The sequence below is a fragment of the Cervus elaphus genome, chromosome 23 (genome assembly GCF_910594005.1).
Source record: "Cervus elaphus chromosome 23, mCerEla1.1, whole genome shotgun sequence".
Taxonomy (NCBI): domain Eukaryota; kingdom Metazoa; phylum Chordata; class Mammalia; order Artiodactyla; family Cervidae; genus Cervus; species Cervus elaphus.
In genome coordinates, this window is record NC_057837.1 from 76,921,434 (window position 1) to 76,933,898 (window position 12,465).

A 12,465-nucleotide genomic window follows, 5' to 3' on the forward strand; every position below is an offset into this window, starting at 1 on the left:
GCTAATTTGACTGATAATGACCAGATCCTTCAATTCTAAGAGCTGTGCAGCATCAGATTAGTAAAAACACACTCTCACGTGATTTTCATCCAAACCACGAAGACCCATAGCCCTGTATGTGTGTATGCAGGTCAGGAAGCAACAGTTAAAACTGGACATGGAACAATAGATAGACTGGTTCCAAATAGGAAAAGGAGTATGTCAAGGCTGTATATTGTCACCCTGCTTATTTAACTTATATGTAGAGTACATCATGAGAAACGCTGGGCTGGAAGAAGCACAAGCTGGAATCAAGATTGCCAGGAGAAATATCAGTAACCTCAGATATGCAGATGACACCACCCTTATGGCAGAAAGCGAAGAACTAAAGAGCCTCTTGATGAAAGTGAAAGAGGTGAGTGAAAAAGTAGGAGTAAAGCTCAACATTCAGAAAACTAAGATCACGGCATCTGTTCCCATCACTTCATGGCAAATAGATGGGGAAACAGTGGAAACAGTGTCAGACTTTATTTTGGGGGCTCCAAAATCACTGCAGATGGTGATTGCAGCCATGAAATTAAAAGACACTTACTTACTCCTTGGAAGGAAAGTTATGACCAATCTAGACAGCACATTAAAAAGCAGAGATGTTACTTTGCCAACAAAGGTCTGTCTAGTCAAGGTTATGGTTTCTCCAGTGGTCATGTATGGATTTGAGAGTTGGACTATAAAGAAAGCTGAGGGCCGAAGAATTGATGCTTTTGAATTGCGGTGATGGAGAAGACTCTTGAGAGTCCCTTGAACTGCAAGGAGATCCAACCAGTCCATCCCAAAGGAGATCAGCATTGGAATGCATTTAAAGCTGGCACTGAGAATGTTAGTTCTGAAGGATTGTTCCTCCCTCTGCTGGGAGCACACTCTCAATTTCAGGTGTCATCCCTGAACACCCTGTTCGGAGCAGCCGACGGTCCCAGGTCTGTGTTATTTTTCTTTACATCGCATCACTAGATGAATCCATATGTGCACTGGTTTATTGTCTTTCTTCCCTCTCTACACAGTAAACTTCTGGAGGGCAAGACTCTCAGGTCTCCTTGCCATCCAGGGAAGGGTGTGACAGTAGATTGTTTTAAAATATTTGTTGACTGAGACAACATATTAAAAAAATCATACACCATGACCAAGTGGGCTTTATCCCAGGAATGCAAGGATTCTTTAATATCCGCAAATCAATCAATGTAATACACCACATTAACAAATTGAAAGATAAAAACCATATGATTATCTCAATAGATGCAGAGAAAGCCTTTGACAAAATTCAACACTCATTTATGATTAAAACTCTCCAGAAAGCAGGAATAGAAGGAACATACCTCAACATAATAAAAGCTATATATGACAAACCCACAGCAAGCATCACCCTCAATGGTGAAAAATTGAAAGCATTTCCCCTGAAATCAGGAACAAGACAAGGGTGCCCACTCTCACCACTACTATTCAACATAGTGTTGGAAGTTTTGGCCACAGCAATCAGAGCAGAAAAAGAAGTAAAAGGAATCCAGATAGGAAAAGAAGAAGTGAAACTCTCACTGTTTGCAGATGACATGATCCTCTACATAGAAAACCCTAAAGACTACCAGAAAATTACTAGAGCTAATCAATGAATATAGTAAAGTTGCAGGATATAAAATTAACACACAGAAATCCCTTGCATTCCTTTATACTAACAATGAAAAAACAGAAAGAGAAATTAAAGAAACAATACCATTCACCATTGCAACAAAAAGAATAAAATACTTAGGAGTATATCTACCTAAAGAAACAAAAGACCTATACATAGAAAACTATAAAACACTGATGAAAGAAATCAAAGAGGACACAAACAGATGGAGAAACATACCGTGTTCATGGATTGGAAGAATCAATATTGTCAAAATGGCTATTCTACCCAAAGCAATCTATAGATTCAATGCAATCCCTATCAAGTTACCAACGGTATTTTTCACAGAACTAGACCAAAGAATTTCACAATTTGTATGGAAATACAAAAAACCTCGAATAGCCAAAGTAATCTTGAGAAAGAAGAATGGAACTGGAGGAATCAACCTGCCTGACTTCAGACTCTACCACAAAGCCACAGTCATCAAGACAGTATGGTACTGGCACAAAGACAGAAATATAGATCAATGGAACAGAATAGAAAGCCCAGAGATAAATCCACGGACCTATGGACACCTTATCTTTGACAAAGGAGGCAAGGATATACAATGGAAAAAAGACAACCTCTTTAACAAGTGGTGCTGGGATAACTGGTCAACCACTTGTAAAAGAATGAAACTAGAACACTTTCTAACACCATACACAAAAATAAACTCAAAATGGATTAAAGATCTAAATGTAAGACCAGAAACTATAAAACTCCTAGAGGAGAACATAGGCAAAACACTCTCCGACATAAATCACAGCAAGATCCTCTATGACCCACCTCCCAGAATATTGGAAATAAAAGCAAAACTAAACAAATGGGACCTAATGAAACTTAAAAGCTTTTGCACTACAAAGGAAACTATAAGTAAGGTGAAAAGACAGCCCTCAGATTGGGAGAAAATAATAGCAAATGAAGAAACAGACAAAGGATTAATCTCAAAAATATACAAGCAACTCCTGAAGCTCAATTCCAGAAAAATAAATGACCCAATCAAAAAATGGGCCAAAGAACTAAACAGACATTTCTCCAAAGAAGACATACAGATGGCTAACAAACACATGAAAAGATGCTCAACATCACTCATTATTAGAGAAATGCAAATCAAAACCACAATGAGGTACCATTACACGCCAGTCAGGATGGCTGCTATCCAAAAGTCTACAAGCAATAAATGCTGGAGAGGGTGTGGAGAAAAGGGAACCCTCTTACACTGTTGGTGGGAATGCAAACTAGTACAGCCGCTATGGAAAACAGTGTGGAGATTTCTTAAAAAACTGGAAATAGAACTGCCATATGACCCAGCAATCCCACTTCTGGGCATACACACTGAGGAAACCAGATTTGAAAGAGACACGTGCACCCCAATGTTCATCGCAGCACTGTTTATAATAGCCAAGACATGGAAGCAACCTAGATGCCCATCAGCAGATGAATGGATAAGGAAGCTGTGGTACATATACACCATGGAATATTACTCAGCCGTTAAAAAGAATTCATTTGAATCAGTCCTAATGAGATGGATGAAACTGGAGCCCCTTATACAGAGTGAAGTAAGCCAGAAAGATAAAGAACATTACAGCATACTAACACATATATATGGAATTTAGAAAGATGGTAACGATAACCCTATATGCAAAACAGAAAAAGAGACACAGAAATACAGAACAGACTATTGAACTCTGTGGGAGAATGTGAGGGTGGGATATTTCCAAAGAACAGCATGTATATTATCTATGGTGAAACAGATCACCAGCCCAGGTGGGATGCATGAGACAAGTGCTCGGGCCTGGTGCACTGGGAAGACCCAGAGGAATCGGGTGGAGAGGGAGGTGGGAGGGGGGATCGGGATGGGGAATACGTGTAAATCTATGGCTGATTCATATCAATGTATGACAAAAAATAAAAAAATAAAAAAAAATAAAAAATAAAAAAAAATAAAATATTTGTTGACTGAGAGAGACAGGCCTATCCAGCTATCCAGACTTCTTGACTTTTCAATTTGTCCTTCTTACAAAAATATGGGCACTTTCCTGGGGGTCCAGTGGCCAAGACTCCCTGATCCCCATGCAGGGGGGCCTGAGTTAGATCCCTGGTTAGGGAACTAGATCCCACATGCTGCAACTAAGACCTAGCACACACGTGTGTGTGTGCGTGTGCACGCACACACACACGTGTGCACGCGCATGCACTAAGTCACTTCAGTTGTGTCTCCTTTGTGACTCAATGGGTCATAGCCCGCCGGGCTCCTCTGTCCTTGGGATTCCCCAGGCAAGAGCACAGGGGTGGGTTGCTATTTCCTCCTCCAAAGAATCTTCCAGACCCAAGGATAGAATCCACGACTCTTGTGTCCCCTGCATTGGCAGGCGGGTTTCTTTACCACTAGTGCCACCTGGGAAGCCCTACATCTATCTATCTATCTATGAACCACTGCTAAGGAAATGGAGTCCCAGAGAAGTTCCCAGGCTGCGGAGTTCTGTAGACGTGGGATTCAGGTATGAAGCCACTCTGCTCATCCTTCTTTCTAGAATGAAGACCAGCAGATTGAAGTCTCTTTCTCCCCTCTTCCTCCCCCCTCCCCCCGCCCCAGCCTCCCCACAAAGCAGGGGCTGCGGTGGCAAAGAAGGAGAGAGTGGCACAGCTCATAACCTCCCAGGGAAGTGTTCTGCCCGAACGAGGAGCAGAATTCATTTCAGAAGCAGCATAAATTACCCGGAACAGTCTTTCCTCGAAGCTAATTTGCAGGTGATAGCGAATATGAATCATTACTTAGCCATCATGGTCATTAAAGAAACAGCTCGCCCCTACTGTCACGTGGGGTCCTGGGGCCAGGTTAGGAGGAAGCGTTGGCATCCGTCGCTTCAGGCCTGGGGTGTTATCATGGTCAGTGAGAGCGTCAAGGGCCGTGAGAAGTGCCTTGTCTCGTCCCTGTAACTTCAACACCCTCAAAGCCACTCCAGATAAACACGTGACATAAGATAGCGAGTTTGCTGAGCCAAGGCAGCTTCAGAGCTGCTTCTCCTCCATCAGAGCTCTGCTTTCATCTCGCCTGCACACCAAGAGATCTGAAAGGGCCTGAAAGGTCTGCAAAGATCAGAAGAAGGCCAGCAAGACTGACAGTCCCAACAAGCTTTGCTGCCAGGGCTATGGGACTTCATTCAGTTCAGTTCAGTTCAGTTGCTCAGTTGTGTCCGACTCTGCGACCCCATGAACCGCAGCACACCAGGCTTTGCTGTCCATCACCAACTCCTGGAGTCCACCCAAACTCATGTCCATTGAGTCGGGGATGCCATCCAACCATCTCATCCTCTGTTGTCCCCTTTTCCTCCTGCCTTCAATCTTTCCCAACATCATGGTCTTTTCAAATGAGTCAGCTCTTCGCATCAGGTGGCCAAAGTACTGGAGTTTCAGCTTCAACATTAGTCCTTCCAATGAACACCTAGGACTGATTTCCTTCAGGATGGACTGATTGGATCTCCTTGCAGTCCAAGGGATTCTCAAGAGTCTTCTCCAACATCATAGTTCAAAAGCATCAATTCTTCGGTGCTCAGCTTTCTTTATAGTCCAACTCTCACATCCATACATGACCACTGGAAAAACCATAGCCTTGACTAGACAGACCTTTGTTGACAAAGTAATGTATCTGCTTTTTAATATGCTGTCTAGGTTGGTCATAACTTTCCTGCCAAGGAGTAAGTGTCTTTTAATTTCATGACTGCAGTCACCATCTACAATGATTTTGGAGCCTAGAAAAATAAAGTCAGCCACTGTTTGCCCATCTATTTGCCATGAAGTGATGGGACCGGATACCATGATCTTAGTTTTCTGAATGTTGAGTTTTACGCCTACTTTTTCACTCTCCTCTTTCACTTTCATTAAGAGGCTCTTTAGTTCTTCTTCGCTTTCTGCCATAATGGTGGTGTCATTTGCATATCTGAGGTTTTTGATACCTAAGACGTGCCAGATTCACCTACTAAATATAATTTTTTAAACTGAATTAATTAGGCGTGAGACTGGCAAAATGTTTCCTGTAAAGGGTCAGATAGTAAATATTTTAGACTCCGGGGGCCATACGTAGTCCCTGTCGCAATTCAACCACTCAGTTCTGTCTTTGTAACCAATGGGCATGCCTATGTGCCCATAAAACTTTATTTATAAAAACCGGAGGCTAGCCAGCTGGCCAGAGTTTGCCAACCCTTAAGGTAGGGTAAATATGAATGATGAAATATGAATGATGAAGGAAGATCACAGAATAAAAAAGGAGTCCAGGAAAAATAAAGCCAACAATGTGTGCTAGCCGGTTTTTCACCATGTAACAATAGCAATCCCTCGGAAGGAAGTCAAGAAGAGCAGGCAGACGCAAAGGAAGAGGAAGTGACAGTGAAGAGTGACAGATAACACAGGGGCACGGAAAAGCAAGCCTGACGGTGAAGAACGGGCACACTGATTGGGATTCCCCAGGCGAGGTGGGGAAAAGACAGCAACCAGTCTTTGTCCTGGCCGGTGGCTGCGGAGAGCTAACCAGAGATTTAGAGCAATGGGGGCCATGGCATTTTTGTGCCTGTCATTCAGTGTCTGACAAACGTTTATGTTTGTCATCTGAACAGATGATCAAAAACAAAACAGAGCCCAAGCAGACTTTTTAAAAAAATTTACAAGTTGATTCAGTAAATATTTAATAAGGACCTACTATGTGAAGGGCTACCATGACTTGGAGTGGGGATAGTCACAGTTCCTATTGGATGGGGTTATTGAGAAGCAGAATTTTATAATTATTTTAAAAATTTCTTTTTAATTGTGGTAAAATATACATAATGTAAAAATTACCATGCTAACCATTTTCCCATGAACAGTTCAGTACTGTTGAGTATATCCATACTGTTGGGCCACCATGTCCAGAACTTTTCATCTTGTGAAAATGAAAGTCTGTTTTCATTGAACAACAAGATTTCATTTTCCCATCCCCTCAATCTCTGGGAACTACCCCTGGTCCCTGATTTTGTCTGCTCCAGGAAGCTCATGTAAACGGAGTATTTGTCTTTTTGTGACTGGCTTCTTTTTTTTAACTTTTTATTTTGTATTGGGGTGCAGCCAATTAACAAACAATGTTGTGATGGTTTTGGGTGAACACTGAAGGGTGTCAGCCATACATACACACGAATCCATTCTCCCCCAAACCCCCCTTCCAATCCAGGCTGCCAAGGAACAACAAACAGAGTTCCATATGCTCTACAGTAGGTCCTTGTTGGTTATCCACGTTAAATATACCAGTGCGTACACGCCCATCGCAAACCCCGGAACCATCCCTTCCCACTCCCCTCCGCCCCCCCAGCTACCATGAGCTCATTCTCAAAGTCTGTGACATGACTGGCTTATTTCACTTAGCATAACATCCTCAAGGTTCATCCATTTGTAGCATGTGTCAGAATTTCCTTTCTTTTTAAGGCTGAATAATATTCCATTATATGTACCACATTTTACTAATCCATTCCTCTGTTGATAGACACGGGTTGCTTCCACCTTTTGGCTATTGTGAACAAAACTGCTATGAATGTGGGTGTACAACTATTTTTCCGAGACTGTCAATTCTTTTGGATATGTATACCCAGAAGTGGAATTGCTGGATTATGTGGGATTCTATTTTTAATTTTTCAAAGAAAGACTGTTTCCCATACCATTCGCTCCACTTTACATTCCCACCAGTGCCCAAGGGTTGCAGGTTTCTCCACATCCTTGTCAACACTTACTGGAGGCAAAACAGTTTAGAACTGAAATCTCAGCTGCACCCTGTCACTCCCTGACATGATATATATATATATATACACACACTATGGGGTCACACAGAGTCAGACAGGACTGAGCGACTGAGCTGATACTGTGAAGTAGGTCTGGTCTGTTTGTCTTTCTTCCCAACTGTACTGGAGAAAAAGGATTCTGTTTTTCACACGGTTCGATCCCCAGTACTCAGTCCATGACTTGTATATGGCAGGACCTAAGGTATTGTGTAGGTGCTCAAATATTTGCTGAGTGAACAAAAAAATGAACCGTCTCAATTTGATAGGGAAAGAACTAGGTGAGATGCGATGAATGCAGAAAGAGCCGGACACGCTTAGCACTGAATCCCACTCAGGTGCCCTAAGTGAAGTCACGTGTCTCCGATTCTGCTTTCTCTTTTGCAAAAGGAGAGGGTAACACTTTCCATATGAGGCCATTCTGAAGAGTAAGTGCAATGACATATGTGAGTTACTCAGCACAATGCTTGTCTCATAGCAGGTGGTCAGCCCACAGAGCCTCCTTCATCACGGCAGCTTCACTATAAAGTGGCACATATAAATCTAAGGCACTCTTACTATTAGTAAAGCCTGCTTCTTAAGACCAACTCACCTACAAGAGAAGTTACTGGGAGCCGGGATTTCTAGTTGGTGACAAGATCGTGGACATTTCTGTCAAAAGAGTAGTTGCAATGGAATGAAATACAAAATAATACAACAAAATAGAAAGATGCCATCAGATTTGCTTTCCTATCATTTAGGAATTTTTCTTTTTTAAAAAATATTTTTATTTACTTATTTGGCCACGCCAGGTCTTAGTTGTGGCATGAGGGGTCTAGTTTCCCAACCAGGGACCAAACCTGGGCCCCCTGCATTGGAAACTTAAAATCTTAGTGACTGGACCGCCAGGGACTTTTCTTTTTATCACAGTATTTTGGTTGTGAATCCACCGACTAATAAAAACATAGTCGTGGGATCATGACTTGGTCACAGCTAGAGGGAATGGTTCATGTTTCCTCCGAGCAAAAGGATTTGGTAATTCTGGAGATTAGACTTAATATTGTAAAGATACCAAGTCTTCCCAAATTAATACTTCAATGTCATGTCAGGTCAATTGTACTCCTACAATAATTTTTTAAAAGAATTTGACAAAATGAATCTAAATTTCACTGAGTTAAGAAAATGCAAGTACGGAGGCTCCTTAAAAAACTAAAAATAGAGCTAGCATATGACCCTGTAATCCCACGCTGGGGGCATACATCTGGAGAAAAACATGATCTGAAAGGATACATGCACCCCAATATTCATCGCAGCAGTGTTTACAATAGCCAAGACATGTCCATCAACAGAGGAATAGATAAAGAAGATGTGGTACATATATTCAATGGAACATTATTCGGCTATAAAAAGGAATGAAATAATGCCATTTGCAGCAACATGTATGGACCCAGAGAGTGTCATACTGAGTGCAGTAAGTCAGACAGAGGAAGAGAAGTATCACATGACGTCCCTTATATATGGAATCTAAAAAGACGTGATACAAATGAACTTACTTGCAAAACAGAGACTAACAGAAAACAAACTTGTGATTTTGCCAGGGAGAAGGATGGGGGGAAGGGATAGTTAGAGAGTTGGGGATGGACATGTACACACTGCCCTATTTAAAATGGATGACCAACAAAGACCTACTATATAGCACAGGGAATTCTGCTCAATGTTACGTGGCAGCCCGGATGGGAGGAGGACTTGGGGAGGATGGATTCATGTATATGTATGGCTGAGTCCCTTTGCCGTTAACCTGAAACTATGACAACACTGTTAGTCGGCTATACCCCAATACAAAATAAAAATATAGGTAAAAATAGCCAAGAAATTTTTAGTAATAAGCAATGATGAGGTTATATGAATATGTTTACTCTAACAGTTTAAAGAGTTATTCACTTATATTTATGGACTTCTCTGTATGTATATTCCACTTCTAGGAAAGCTTACATCTAAAAGTTTGGAGGAGCGTATGGAAGATGAGAGGCATTTGTCTCATTAAAATATATTGTGGGGGTAAATATAAACCATGTAAAGCAGAATGAGACAAAGAGCTTGGTGGAATGCAAGAATCTGGCTAAAGAATTTAATGTCTGAGACGTATTTCAAAAAAATGAGGAAATTACATATTATAACAAATGTTATAGGGACAATTAACTGTCCATTTAAAAAAAAACCTGGCCCTTCTCCCTATCTCATCTCATCAACAAAATCAATTCCACGGGATTATGGTCTTCCCAGGTGGTGCTGCTGCTGCTGCTGCTAAGTCGCTTCAGTCATGTCCGATTCTGTGCGACCCCATAGACGGCAGTCCACCAGGCTCCCCCCGTCCCTGGGTTTCTCCAGGCAAGAACACTGGAGTGATTTGCCATTTCCTTCTCCAATGCATGAAAGTGAAAAGTGAAAGTGAAGTCGCTCAGTCGTGTCCGACTCTTAGCGACCCCATGGACTGCAGCCCACCAGGCTCCTTCGTCCATGGAATTTTCCAGGCCAGAATACTGGAATGGGTTGCCATGCCCTCCTCCAGGGGATCTTCCCAACCCAGGGATTGAACTGAGCCTCTTATGTCTCCTGCATTGGTAGGTGTTTCTTTACCACTAGCACCACCTGGGCGGAAAAGGCAATGGCACCCCACTCCAGTACTCTTGCCTGGAGAATCCCATGGATGGAGGATCCTGGTGGGCAACAGCCCGTGGGGTCGCAAAGAGTCGGACACAAGTGAAGCAACTTAGCGCACACACACCAAGATATAAAGGGCATGGTGATGCATAGATGGTAGAAGGGTCAATCCAAATTGCCTTTAAGAATATATTTATTTATTTGGCTGCGGCAGGTCTTAAGTTACGACATATGGGATCTTCAATCTTCATTGTGGCATGCAGGATCTCTAGTTGCGGCATGCAGGGTCTAGTTCCCTGTCCAGGGATTGAACCCAGGCCCCCTGCATTGAGAACTTGGAGTCTTAGCCACTTGGGCCACCAGGGAAGTCCCTAAGCTGCCTTTTTGTAGGACAATTTGGTGTGTTCCATCAACATCTAAAATATGCAAATCCTTCACCTAGCAATTTCACTTTTTGGACTCTCAAGTTGACCTACTCACGTAAATGCACCCGAATTTACGTGCGGCTGTTCACGGTGGTATTTAATGTGACCGTGAACAAACATACAGTAAGGATTCAGAGTAAGAAGTCTTGAGAAGCAAAAGAAAGGTGAATGAGGGCTGAGGCATTGTAGATCCGGTGCCGATGCACTGCTTCCTGGAGGAGGTGGTATTTGAACTTTATGTGAGAAAGCTCTTCATTATAGAGAAGAGATCTCCAGGAAATAGTAAGATTAAAAGCCCAAAGTAATTACAATTTATATTTCCTTAAAAATATAACCTGTCTTTATCTCCCTATACTTGCACATAGGTATATAGGTACCTACAGACATGAGTTAAATTGCTAACATTAAAGGGAGTTTTTAAAACTTTTTCAGCAAGCATATGTTCAGGCATTACTTTTACAATAAAAGTATCTGTGAGGTGTGTTTGTGAACAGACGCTAGTAAGAGTAGTTAGGCAAAAAATAAAAAAAGAAGTTGCATCAGAAATAGCCTGGGGGTTCAGAGCAATTACCTTGGAGTAAAAGCCACATGGTGTTGAAAGGCTGGGCGCTCCATTGGCTAGTTTTGTGACCTCAGGCAAGCGGTGGCTTTAGTGGCTTCCGTTCCTCAACTCTAGAGCAGAGGTTCCCAGCTGGGGGATTTTGCTCTCCCTGTGGTCGCCTCGAAATGTCTGGTGACATTTTTGGTTGCCACAACTGGGAGCAGGGCATGCTATGCTACCAGCCTCTAAACGGTAGACGCCAAGGGTGCAGCTAAGTATTCTACATTGCAGAGAGGACGCCAACCCTCCTTCCCTGCTCCATCTTGCACGAAGAATTATCTGGCCCCAAGGTCAGGGTCTAGTGGTGAGATTGAGAAATTGCATTCTAAAAAAGGGAAGAGTTCACCTTGCAGGGCTGAAGCCTGAGAGGGCACAACGTGCTTAATTAGCACAGACCCTGGCACAGAAGCAGCACTCAGTAAATGGGAACTACTATTTTTACCACTGGACTTCCCCTAAACTAAAAAAACTTTCAGTGGGGAGGAAGTGGTAGAACCAGAGATCAATTCAGCCGAATTCTGATTCTGGTGATTAACTGGACAGGATCCTGGATCCTTGCTAACAGCAACACAGGCCTTCGCAGGGTGTTTGCTTATTGGAGATGGCTCGGAAGGACTTCTAATTCCTCCTGGTTTGGGGTTTTGCTTTGGTCTCACTCACCTGCTACTAGTTCAGGAGCATTCCTGCTGAATTCTTCTCTGTCTCACGTATATTCAGCTATCTTTCTTGGGCAGGCATCTCCCTAGGGTTCAAAGACACACTCAAGTTTCTCTTGGAAAATCAAAGCCTGCCCTGAGCCTCACACACTTCCTCCAGCCCCCATCTTTCTTTTTTCACCTCTGTACATGAAATTCAAGAAATGCCTGCATTTGCTGCTACTCCATCTCCTCCTTTCTTAGTCTTCTCCAGGGTGGTGTCCCTCGCAGACTCGCTTCAGCAAATTGGCTCTGGCCTAGACCAGCATCCTCCCCACTAATAATCATTAATCTTCATGCCTCATCTTGCTTCACTTCTTTGCTGCATTCAATGCTGTTGACCACTGCCTTGAACACCGCCCTTGACCTTCCTGTCCTAGCCACTCCTGTTTTCCTCCTACCACTCTTCCTGTCTCCCTTGCTCATTCAATCTCTTCTTCCCAACTGTTATTAATGGAGATCTTAGAGGCCTGGGTCAAGGCCACACTATTCTCCCTCTGTCCATCCTGTTCTACTCCTTCGCTCAGCAATCTCACCCACTCCTTGCGTGCGTGCTCAGTAGTGACCGACTCTGTGGCCCCATGGACGGTAGTCTGCCAGGATCTTCACTTATCTCCTAGTCCTGCTGCTG